The 13,397-nt window shown below is 39.4% G+C and overlaps 1 long non-coding RNA gene across 1 annotated transcript in view; it reads left to right on the top strand.

Annotated features, from left to right (window-relative positions):
• The first annotated feature begins 3,509 nt into the window (after positions 1 to 3,509).
• LOC122682952 overlaps positions 3,510 to 13,397 on the top strand; it is a 71,539-nt gene continuing 61,651 nt past the window's right edge. Inside the window, exon 1 of the long non-coding RNA XR_006337573.1 lies at positions 3,510 to 3,621. This is a non-coding gene — a long non-coding RNA (uncharacterized LOC122682952). The remainder of the gene's footprint in view (positions 3,622 to 13,397) is intronic.

Here is a 13,397-nt window from a genome sequence, read left to right on the forward strand (position 1 = left end):
ATGAAATTACGAAAAACTATAAAAAAATTTAGAGCACAACACTCTGTGGCAAAGGGTGGAAAGAACAGAACAACTGAGTAATTCTTTACTTTCAAATCATGTATTCAAGCACTGTTTGAGTTGCAAGATTGGAATTACAGCCAATTGAATGGATAAGAGTAATTTTAAAAATTGAATTGTAAAAGTATCTATAAAATATCTAGATGTGATATTGCTATTTTTAAAATCAGTATTTACTCAACATCATCCTCCTTTACCACTCAGGGAATGAATGGTGACTGATTAATATTTTGATTGTTTCTACATCTATATGTCCCTAGTGGCTCAGCTGGTAAAGAATCCACCTGCAATGGGGGAGACCTAGGTTCAGTCCCTGGTTTAGGAAGATCCCCTGGAGAAGGGAACGGCTACCTAGTCCAGTATTCTGGCCTGGAGAATTACATGGATTGTATAGTTCATGGGGTCACAGAGAGTTGGACACAACTGAGCAACTTTTACTTTCACATCTTTATGTCATCTTCAGGCTTAAACTCTTCTACATGGAAAGATTATTTATGTTAAAGATATTATAGAAGCATCATGATATATATTGGTGAAGAATGTAATGTGCATTCTATATACAGTAATGTGGCATTCTGTATTAGGCAATTATATTATAGTCTCTATGGATGCTTGAAATGACCAGCTGCTTCTACTTTCTGGAGCAAGGAAATGGTCCGTATAATAACAGTGTGTAAAATACCTCCCCAGATGAATAAATTATTTATATTGTAGGGAAAGGTTTTACTGGTCATCTGGGCCATGAAGATGAAGAAGAAGCTACCACAGTCAATGGAGGTGGTGTGGAAGAAGTTTCAAGAGGGAGTGGATATATTTATGCATATTGCTGATTCACTTTGTTGTAAAATCAGAAACTAACACAACATTGTAAAGCAATTATATTCCAATAAAAAATACTATCTTAGCTTTAGTTAGTGATGTTATCTCAACACAATTTCATTATTCCTTATAGCCCCAAATGAATGGTTTGTCCGCTCAAACCAGTTTGTCCACTCTGATTCTGCTACGATCATTTCTGTACAAGCCAGACTATAGGAAGATGTGAAACCAGCAGAAGACTGGGTGCAAGACTATTCAGAAAACAGAGAAAAATATAATTAAGGATCAGCCAAAGGGCTTTATCTTACAGAACCTATATGGCCAATTTTTCTTCCATGGATTTTAAAAAAAGCTTACTGAGGTATAATTTACAAATCCTAACATTTGCTCATTTTAAATGTATGATTCAATCATTTTCAGAAAATTTATAGCTGTGTGATGATCACAACAATCTAATTTTTGAACATTTTTATCACTCTCCAAAAAATGCCTATTTGCGGTTGCTCCTTATTTCCGTCCCCACCTTTCGGCAACTGTTAATCTATTTTGTCTCTACAGATTTGTCTTTTCTGAATATTTCACATAAATTGAATCGTATAATATGTGGTTTTCTGTAATTGTCTTTTTTTACTCAGCATGATATTTTTTGGTTCACCTCCATTGTAACACTTAATAATATGCACTTCATTTTTATAGTATTCCATTGTATGAAAATGGCATATTTAATTTACCCACTCACTGGTTGTTTTTATTTCTTGGCTATTATGAGTACTTGTGTGCAAGCCATTATATGGATGTATTTTTTCAGTTTTCTTGGTTAAATACCTGGAAATGACTATGCTGTGTCATATGTTAAATTATATTTAATATTTTAAGAAAGTTATAAACTGTTTTACAAAGAAGTTGCATCATTTTATCTTCTCACCAGTAATGTATGAAGGTTTGCTTCTCTACATCCTTGTCTACCCTTGTTATTGTCTTTTTTCTTTGTGTTTTTTTGATTATCAATACTCTTGTGTGTCTCATGGTATCTCAAAGAATTTAATGGACAGTCAGTCTCATCCATGCATCATTCAGTCATTCATCAGATAGTTGCTGAATATTTACTATGTACCAGCCAAGCATACAAAGAATAGAACACCACCTCTAAAACTGAGGAATTCATAGACTACTAGAAATATAAAACTACTAGATATGTTTCATAGTCTAATCTACTCATAAAGCCTTCTAGGTAATATATATTCCTCCTTCCTTGCCCTCCTTGCCTGCAGGTTGGACTAGAGGTGAACATCTGACCTGAAGATGGCCACTCCATTGGCTGGCCACCTATCTATGACTTCTAAGGCAACACTAAAAAAGTCAGATGATTTGGGCTGCTCACATACCCTCTCAGAGAGGTTGTCATAGAAGATGAGCACTAGAGTCCCCAGATAATCTGGAATCTGAGGATATCACTGCTGGATATTGCCTAAGATGACTAGACAGAGGAAGCTAAGTGTGAGAAAGGTGAAGGCGCTGACTCTGAGATGAAGAAATGAGAAAACTCTTGTCAAGAAATCTTGGTTTTTCTGTTCTCCCTGTTCTGATCTGCATACAGTTTAACTAAGCTTTGTTTCCTCTTCTTGGATTCTGTGAGATTTCTGCAGCATTACAGTGAACCTCCACCTCCCATTTTCACTTGAGCTATTTACTCAAAGTTTTCTGCTGCTTATAAATGAAGAACTAGAAGGCAACAGCTGAATTGCTAACTCATGATCCCTCTGTGAACATTCTCACTCTTAGAGACTTGTAATCAGGCCTTTCCAATTACCATGACTTATCACTTTTTTTCTTTCCATGGACACACAGTGTTTAATTATGCATATTAGTAAATGTAAACAGTAAAATGTACAAAGCAAATCACTAGACCACCTCCTCCCCTTCCCCCTCTCAAATTTCATAGCTCACTTTGTGGAGACTAAAAAAATAGATATTCATATCCTTTGAATACCTCACAATTACTCATTTTTACAAATAGCTGTAGACTGCCTACCTACTCCAGACACTGTCCATGGCATTTGCAAAGATGAAATGAACAGGAGGGTCCTGACCTTGGTGAACTTTCGCAGGGGGTATAGCCTCGAGTGCCACTGTAAAAATAAGCAAAAATAATTCACCTAAAGCAACAGAACAAAGGAGGTTAAATTAAAGTAATAAAATCCAGAGTGGAGGCTCTGGAGAAAACTCCCAAAGCAGAAAAAAATAGCTCCTCCAAGATTTTAGAGTGATTGGAAAGATGGTGGGTGGCGAGGCTGTAGTCCTAGTCCCTAAATCCATCTGACTCCCCGGAAATTGACAGGAGTCCGCAAAAGCTGAGGCCTCTCATAGACTCCGTTACCTAGACATGCAGATATACCAGCGAGTTTCCTTGCTTTTCCTGCACTCCTGACCAAAGCACTTTGAAAAGGACGCTGGGAAAGCAGGTGAACGCGACGTGATTAGCTACGTTATCTCCTGCGGAAGTGAAAGTCCCATGACCGGAAGTGAGGAAACAGCTGCCGTTTCCGGGCGGTGCTTCTCTGATGAACACCTTGATGTGAACTGCGCAATTTAGACACATTCAAGAGGAAACCAAAACTCAGGGATTGTAGGGTAGCTCTACGCCACCTCCAAGAGCGTCCAGCAGGAGAATGGGGAGGTCTGGACAGTCCCCACCTGGTACCCTCTGGACAGAGCTTTGAAGGAAAGGCTTAAAGCTACAAGGTATGTGTGGGGGAGGGTGGGGAAGGGCTAAAACCATTTCTGAGGCTCTGAAATTGGCACGGTTTTCATCAAGAGAAACTTTAATGCCAAGTGAGAACTGTGTCAATTTAAGCAGAAGCCTACCTGCCAAGTCAGACTGCCCATCCCTCCGCCCACCACGACATTGTTCTGGGTCTGCCATGTCTCTGTTGGGGAGAAAATAGGAAGAGGAGTAAGTTAACAGCAGAACTAACATCCACTTCCAGCTGGGTGACCTACTTTGTGAAATAGGGCACGTGAACGCAATCATGATCTTTAAGATTTCTTAAGCTCTGAAAAAATTATACAGTGCCTTGATTCTGCTTGCAGCCCTGTTGAAGATCACATGTGCTTGCTAGTAAATTTCTGCTGCTAGAAAGGAGGTTCTGAAGTCACTTTAGCAATGACTTCAGAACCTGTTCCCTCGCAACTTAAGGACTGAAACCTTGAACTTCTGAATTTGCTGACCTGTTTGAAATGAGGTGGGAGGAAAAGTATTTTAGTAAAAGATACTGCTTAATCTTTGGTGTGTTCCTCAACCACAAATGAATGGAATTGCAGTCGTTGGGCAGTTTAGCGAGCTTCCTTATAGCAAACTTGGCTCCTACCGGCGGACTATCACTCTAAAAACACTCTGGGAGCAATTACACACTCAGTAACACCTTATTAAGTAGCAATTTTATCTAACCTTACCTGTTTCTTTCTGAGTGTGAGAATGAAGGGAGAAATGAAGTAAAATATATTGCAAGGCTCCATATGCTCTCCCCTTGGACGGTATGGAGAGCGTTAGGGTGGCATAATAATGCGTGAGTGCCATGCAGAAGTTGAGGGAGGGGTAATTTTGGTTAATACTTACCACTCTCCACCACCCACACCTCAAGTCGGTCCCAATTCCCAATGCTGACAGAGAAATGGGGAGGTGTGAGAGGGAAATAGCGACTTGCTGGCGCCATCCCCATTTCAAGCGGCAAATGTGCATGTAGCACTAATCCTGTTTTCGAGTTGGGGGTCTTAACCTGAGTCTAGAAACAACTGAGAAACAGCATGAGATAGTCTCTTGAGGGGACGGTGATCAGCTGTTTCTTTATTCTCATTTCATCTTAATTCTTGGTGGTAAGATTTTTAAAATTTCCTGAACAGACCTAATTAATTTATGACAAACTACGCCAGTGTAATCGGTGCTGAAACAAATGCATACAGATAAGTAGGGAGATAAAATGAATCTGCAAGTAGAAGACCCCAAGATAATGCATTTAAAATGTTTTTACTGATATCTTTCCTGTGTAATGATTCCAAAGTACCTAGTAACAGATTTGCTTTCCTTTTTATCCTCCTTCCTTCTGCTTTCTCTATTTCCCCAGGCCAGTGAAGAAAATGAAAAACATGTAAATAATGAATATACTTGGATCTTTCCACCTTCTCCTTCTTCATTCTGGAATCTTGGTTACCATTCCCTCTGCTCTTAGTTCTGAAAGATTTGTTGCCAATAATCATGCGACCTAGTGAATATTACTACTACTTTTTTTTCTTGATGATTGAGGGTAAATAAAGTCTTGATGGGGACAAAACTAAATTTTAGTTTTTCAAAGATTACTTATTTTAGGAGTTTTCTAGCTTAAGAGACAATACTGTATTGTGGATCCAGACTGTGTGTCCCTAGCTGCCCCAGTGTTACCATTTTACTGGGCATATTTCTTAATCTTCTGCCACTATTTTCACCCATTCAAAACAGGGATGGTAATAGTATCTACTTCCTAGGATTATGTGGAGGTGAAAGAGATTATGTGGAGGGAACATAAAACCATGCCTGGCATGTAATAGGTCCTCACTGAAAATTAACTATAGAATTCATTTAGGGAACCAACATTTCTTGAGTACCAACTGGTATGAGGAATTCTTACAGGTATCTTTAAAGGAACAGGCCCAGAATGTGCTATTGAGGAAAAATTTTACACTAAACAACATTTTGGTAGTGTTTTCTCATGTTGTATAATGTAATTTTCAAAACAGGTTGCATACTATTCTGTAATTTTGCTAATCTGTTGGACAATTAGATTGTTGAATGTTCCCCTTTTAAGGTGTGAATGTAGCTGTTGTAAACATTTGATCAAATTGATCATTCTTCAGTTACTTAAATGTTTGCATTCTATTCTTTTAAAGATGTTTTTGGCCATGTTGCCTGAAATGTTTTGATGCATGTTGCCAAATTAATATAGGTTACCTAATTTGATTTTTTGGAGAATGTGTACTATACCAGAATGCCATCCATAATATCTTCCCTTTTTGCATAGTACCTTCTTTTTTTCTTAGACTTACTTTCTTACTTGGTCTTTTGGCCTCTTTTTTTTTCCTTTTGCTGGAGGATAGGTAGAGTGGTGCTTAGTCACACAGTCATGTCCAACTCTTTGTGACCCCATAGACTGTAACCCTCCAGACACCTCTGTCCATGGAGATTCTCCAGGCAAGAATACTAGAGTGGGTTGCCATTTCCTTCTCCAAGTAGAGAAGTAGGGTAGAGTGGGATAGGCAGTTAATCTGGGCTGACTGGAAACAAAATAAACTGATTGGCACCTCCCCTGATCTGACTCCCATCTAATCCACACAGGTGGTGTCAAAGGTCCCATCTTGCTCCAGGCTCTGAGATCCTTCTGTATCCCTTGCTGGGAGAAACACTGTAACTAGATCTTCATAACTCAGTGTCAGGTCACACTTCCTCAAGCTTCACTTGCTTATTTTCGTGTAATCTTGGCATGGGTTTGGGTAGTGGATTCTCTGCCTTTGCCTCCTGTGTGTGAGGCCAACCTGCTTCAGTGGTGGTTCTGTCTTGTCCCCAAAGCTTTGTAAAGCCTCTTCCTCTACCATCTTCTTGACCAATTATCTAGATACTACTTCTACTGTTGGGTGTATTCTAACTACCTCTTTTGCACTGTGGAATCAGACTTGTCATCAAATCCCAGTCAGCCCATATCTGACATGAAAGGACAAAAAATAAAAGCAGCCACGTCACTTCTTACTTCATTGTTCTGATCATCTATTACTGAGTGTAACCAATCACCCTGAAAGTTAGTGGCTTAAAACAACAACAGCTGTTTCTTTATTTGTCATGGTTTCTCTGGGTCAGTAATTTGGGAAAGGCCCAGCTAGGCAGTTTGGCTGCGAGTGTTTCATGCAGTTGCAGTCAGAGGTGGCTGGGACCAGAGCATCTGAGGGCCAGCTAGACATTTCTTTGTCAGGGTTTCTCGATGCAGTCTGTGGATCAAGTAGACTGGGCCTCCTCGTAGCATGGCACCTTCAGGGCTCTGGGAGTTCTCCCACAGTAGCTCAGGGCTCTAGCAAGAGTGTTCTGGTGAAAAGGGCAGACATGGAATTTTATGACTGAATCTTCCAAGTAGTATTGTGTCTGCCATTTGCTACTGGTTGAAACAGTCACAAAAGCCCACTCACATTCAAGGAGAGAATTAGATTCTGTCTCCTGCTGAGGAGTGTGGCCATCTTTGAACATGTGATTGATCACATCCCTCTACCACATCCTCCTCTCAGTGTTCCTCCAGCACAGTACACTGAGCTCTTTGGAGAACTGGGTAGACATTGTCCTCTCACCCAGTTAAGGAACTCCTCTGCATCTGTTGAACCAGGTCATGTCTCCCTCCATTCTCCAGAAGGCCTTTCTCAACTCTCTACAGTGCTGTCTTTGCTTCTGAGCTGTGAAATAACAGACATTGAAATACTGCCTTATATTTTACAAATCACGGTGCCAAATATTCCACTTTGTATCTTTATTCATGTTGTACTGGTCTGTGTGTTTCCCTACCTAGGAACAGGAATCCTGCATTATGAATCTTGGTGTTACCTCCCACCCCTACCGCCACCGTAGTATTGAGATCCACATTAGCTTTACATGGACAACTGCTGAATGAAGAAATGAATGAATGCATGAGAATTAAAAAAAAAGGCATAAGCATGTGCTGAAAAACATAATTCACTAAGAAAACTCGGCTTAAAAATGCCTTCCTTTAAAATTGTATTTGACTCAAGATATCCTTTTTTGGTGGGCAGTTGTATGGTCACAAAGTTCTAAGTCTGGCCATTTACCCTGGGCATCCCTTGGACTTTGCTGCCTTCTAAGCTTAGCAGACCAGTTAAAGCAGAGTTTATTGTAAAAGAGAGTGTAAATTAAGGGGCTGGGATACATCATTAGACATATGGTCTCCTAGGAATTTAGATCTTCCTGTAGTAGGTGGAATTTGTAACATTCTGGCCTCTAGGACCATATGGTTGTATTTAGAGATGCCAACAGAAATAAATACTTGACTTCCAATGCAAGATTCTTTTTTTGCTGGCCCTCCCAAACAGCCATATAAGTTTCCTGTGCAAAATTTAAAAGGACAGAATTAACATTTAGTTCTCATCATTTTACTGATTTGTTTGTGGTCATTTAACACAGGGTATGAAATGGGTTCACCAAGGGCCAATCCTGGTGAGGGTCAGTGACCCTGGACCATCCCTGAGGTGAGCAAAGATATGTACCTGATCTGTACCATATGACTCTGCACTCTTAGCTGTAGCTGACTAGACTGGGTTCATTCCACATCTCAGACAACAACTTGGGCCAGTGCCTTAAGAAATGGCTTGGTTTTTTAAGATCTGCTCTAAATAGAAATGAAACAAAAAGAAACTCTTCTAGCAACAAACAACTGGAAATTAAAATTACAAAATAAAGTCTATTTACACTGCATTGGAAAAATGAAATACTTAGGGGGTAAATTTGACAAAAGATGTTACAGATCTGTATACTGAAAACTATAAAACATTGCTGAGAGAAACTACAGGTGGTACACAAAATGAAGAGAGAATCCATAACATGAATTGAAAGATTCATTATTAAAGTGCTGATTCTCCCCAAATTAAACTATAGTCTTTGTAATCCCATTTGAAATTCCAGCAGATTGTTTTAAGAGCCAAAAGAAATAAAAAAAAAAATAGAATTAAACTAACATACCTGATTGTAAGATTTACTGTAAAGCTATAATAATCAAGACAGTGTGGTATTGAAGCCAAGGTAGATAAGTAGATTAATGAAGTAGATACAGACTCCAGAAATTGACCCAAGCATATCTGATTAATAGATTTTCTGACAAAGGCCCCTCAAAAGGGAGTTCAATGGAGAAAGAACAGTTTTTCCAACAAATTGTTGCAGAGCAATTGTATATCCATGTGCCACAAAATAAACCTCAAACCATACCTCATACTATATACAATAATTGACTGAAAATGATCCATAGACCTAAATGTAAAACCAAAAAGTGTAAAATTTCTTTGAGGAAAAAAAGAGTACCTTGTGACCTTGAGTTCAGTGTATGTTTTAGATATAACATCAAAAGCATGAACCATAATAAAAGTAATAAGTTGGACTTCATCAAATTATGATTTTCTTCTACTGTAAAGGAATGAGAAAGTAAACCACAGAGTGGGAGAAAATATTAACAAATCACATACGTGGGAAATAATTTATATCCAAAATATCTAAAGAATTCTCAAAGCACAATAAGAAAACAAATAACCTAATAAAGTGGGCAAAAGATTTGAATGTGTACTTCAGCAATGAAGATGTACAGATGGCAATTAAGCACATGAAAAGATACTCAACATTATTATTCACTAGAGAATGCAAATTAAAACCACAAGTAAGTAGCATCACACTGATTAGAATGGCTAAAGTTAAAAAACGATTGAAATAACAAATGTTGGTGGGGGTGTGGAACAACTAGAACTCCCATACATTGGGTGGGAATGTAAAATGGTACAACCATTTTGGAAAAGAGTTCAGCAGCAGTTTCTTAACAGTTTAAACAAGCACTTCCTATGAGACCTAGCTGTTCCAATCCCAGGTATTTACTGAATCACAACAAAAATGTGTGTTTATACAGAGATTGTACACAAATATTCGTAGAAATCTTATTCATTGCTAGTCAAATAACTAAAAACAATCCAAATAGCCATCAATAGGTAAATGGATGAACAAACTGTGGTATGTCCCTGTAGTGGAATACTGTCAGGCCACAGGGAAGAAGGAATGGAATATTGCTATAGGCAATGTCATGGATGAATCTCAAAATAAGTATGCTGAGTAAAAGAAACCAAATGAGTACATACTGCATGATTCTTTTTATAAGAAAGTTTAGAAACCACAACCTGTACTGTCTGTGAGCAATTGCATGGGCATGGCTAGAGGAAGTAGAGAGAGGCAAAGAGGATTAAGAAAAGATTTAGGAAATTTGGGGAATGACAGATATGTTTACTTTTTAATTGTGATGATAAATTGACAGATGTGTGTATATGTAAAAATTCAGCAAGCTGAATTTTAAAATATGTCAGTTATAACTCAAACAAGTGAAGGAAGGAAGGAAGAGTAGGAGTGAGAGGGAGGAGGAAGGGAAGAAAGGAAGGAAATGAGGAAAGAAAAGGGGGGGAAAGAAGAGGGGAAAGAGGGCGTGAATGTGAGAGCAAGCAAACCAAGAGAAACAGAGATTGACTAAGAAAGGCTGAGTTTTGCCAACAGCAGAACTCTAGGGGACGCTGAGGAAACCACAGGATAACCAGAGGGCTAAGGTGTCTTAGGTCCCAGAGGAGTCCGGTTCAGTCCTCATGAGGAGCGACAGTCAGTTCCACTGTTCTTGATGAGATTCTATTATTATTATTTCTCCTCTTCTCTCCTTAATTAAGCTGTATCTTTCCCTTTTTTGCTTGTCTCACAGTTTCCAAACTGGGATATCTGTGAATCTTCACTTCGAGTTTGTAGATCACCCTATAAACATGGGAGAGGGAGAAGGAGAGGGCCAGAGACTACCTTGCCTTCCTCTGGAAGGATGTTCATACTTGAAAGCTGGTGCTTCTCCAACTGGCTATTATGCAAGACAGTAGCATCACTTTGGAAGCTACTGGAGGGTGGGGACTGTATTTATCTTTGTGTTTAGCACAGTGATGAGCTATAAGTGCTCCATACATGCTTATTAAATATATATTTGAAATTAGAAGAGAAATTGCCTCATGTTTGGTCACAGGGGAAGCTTCCATCCTGACTTGATAATGCTCAAAGAGAATTTCCATATAAACCATTTAGAACTATCTGATTTCCAGGTTCTCTCACTCACTCATTTCACAAACATTGATATTTATTGAGTACCTGCTATATTCTGGGGTCATTCCTTTCAAGGTAAGCTATGAACAAGTAGGCCTAAGCTCTGCCTTTATGGAGTTTAGTTGGGGAGACAGAAAATAAATGAGGCAAATAAGTAAAGCTTGTAGTGTATTAGATAAGTGCTTAGGAAAAAAAGATAAGTGTAGGAAGGGGTTTAGGGAGCACCATGGTATGGTGAAGGTTATAATTTTATAAAGGATGAGCAGGAGAGGCTTATAGAGAATTCAAAGGTCATACTTCCAATTGGAATGGGTTATACTACAAAGGGAATTTATTAGTTCACATAAATATAATGAGTCCATCCCTAAGCACAGCTGGATGTGGTGTCTGAAGTGAAGATTTCTGAAATCTGTTTCATATCTTGACTTTGCTTTCTTCTCTTTGGTTTCAACATTGAGCTGGTAGTCTCCTGGTAACAAGATGGCTACTAGATTTATAATCTCTTAACTCAGAGGTCTTAGGGAAAAGACATGTCTTTTCCAGTGGTTCCAACACGTCTTGATATTGAGTCTTATTGGTCTGGCTAGGATCACATGGAACTGTTAGTATGCTATTTATCTGGGCTCAGCAAAGTATGTGCTCTGGGGTGGAACTTGGAAAGTGAGGTCTGATGATGCAAACGCCAAATACTGAAGTGTTAAGGTAGGGGGTTTCCACCGAAAGGAAACACAGGAGGGCATTTACAACAAATGAACACCATCCCAGCCCTTACCTGAGGAGGAGAGTCTGAATACTGAGGCTCACCGAGCATCTGCCCTGTGTAAAAGCATAAAACAGCGATAGGTCAGAACTACATGGGGTGCTTGGGTTCCTTGCAAACCATTTCCCTGCTGGGCATTAGCATAAGAGTATCTATAGATGACCCTTCCTTATGTATGGACCGACCATTCCAAGAATGCTTAATCCTTAGGACCTCAGATTCCAAGATGATATTGTTAAATTGAGAATTGAAATATGTCTGAAGAAAGGGAGACAGATTATATTGCAGAGGCTTGATGTCAGGAGTAGAGTATTTACAATGGATTCCCTAGTGAATCCACTCCAGGATGATTCCAGGTTGTAAAGTGACGATTGTATAGGTGAGGATGCTAGATGAGTAGGCTGGAGTCCCATAATCCTTCAAGATTTCTGTTCCTGAGAGGCAGGAGAATACAGCAGTTAAGGGCATAGTTCAGAGTCAGAGAGATACAGGTTATAAATCCAGTTCTACCACTTCTACTGAATAAGTTGGTTTATCTATGTTAGGCCTTTGTTTTCTCATTTATAACATGGGATATGCCTAAGATCTGTATCATAGGATTCTTCAGTTAATACATATAAAGTCTTAGTTCTTATTGTCATGATCATTACCACTTGTGGCCCAACAGGTAAGTCAGGGATTGTCCATGTGGTATAATTGGAGACAATAGAAAGCATGTAGTCAAAACATCTTCCCTATACCCCTGCCTTGGTTTCTGAGGTGCCCATGCTCTTTCATACCTTTGGTTTAAGGAAGAGTTTGGTTTAAGGAAGAGTTTATATTCTGGAGGTTTTAAATGTTCCAACAGTTGTGCTTTAAGGACCACTAGGGAAGGGAAGGGGTGAGGAGATCAGATAACCCTAGGTCTTCTCACCTACTACCTCTAGCAGAGAAGTTTTATCTGTTTTACATACTGACTTCTACATGAGGGGCTTGCCTAGAGAATTCCATGGACAGGAGCCTGGAAGGCTACAGTCCATGGGGTTGCAAGGAGTTGGACATGACTGAGCAACTTTCACTTCTACCTGAGAATTTCTTTGATGAGGAGTTCTGTGGCTGAGAAGAAAGTTTAGAAATGACTGCATCAAAGCATCAGTGGCCCCTGTTAAAACATCATTATATCATCTGGAGAGGGATTGGGGGTGTTTTGTTTGAAGAAGAAAAACCACAGGTTGGAATGATGCTGACTATTTTCTTGAATCTGAAGGGTCACCATGTGGGGTCCAGAGAGTCAACATGAGGCTAATTTCACTTTGGTGGGTAAAAGGAGGATGATCTTTCCAACAATTCAAGCTGTTCTTCCAGTAATTCATTTTTAGGATAGAGGTACACTGCTGTCCTTGGAGACATTTTAGCAAAGGCTTTAGGCTGTCAGGGATAATACTGAGGGGGTTCCCTCAAGAGTAGAGTAATGGACTGGGACTGCCAAGATTTAGTTTAAACTGTAAAATTCTGTCATCCTGAGTAACACAGAAAGCTGTTAAGGTGTTACACCCCCATGTACTTCTTGGTGAAATTTTATCACCTATGTTAGATTCTTAGAGTATGACTTTAAAAGAATGTACCAGAGACAGTTGAATTTTGAACTTATTTTAGACTTAGAGAAAAGTTTTACGAATAGTTCAAAAAAAGTTTCGGACTTCCCTGGTAGTCTAGTAGTGGTTAAAAATCTGCCTGCCAATGCAGGGGACATAGTTCAGTCCCTGGTCTGGGAAGATTCCACCTGCCCCAGGGCCATGAAGCCCATGGGCCACAACTACTGAGCCCACACTCTAGGGCCGCTGAGCTGCAGCTACTGAAATCCATGCCTTAAAACTTGTG

The sequence above is a fragment of the Cervus elaphus genome, chromosome 24 (assembly GCF_910594005.1).
Source record: "Cervus elaphus chromosome 24, mCerEla1.1, whole genome shotgun sequence".
NCBI lineage: Eukaryota > Metazoa > Chordata > Mammalia > Artiodactyla > Cervidae > Cervus > Cervus elaphus.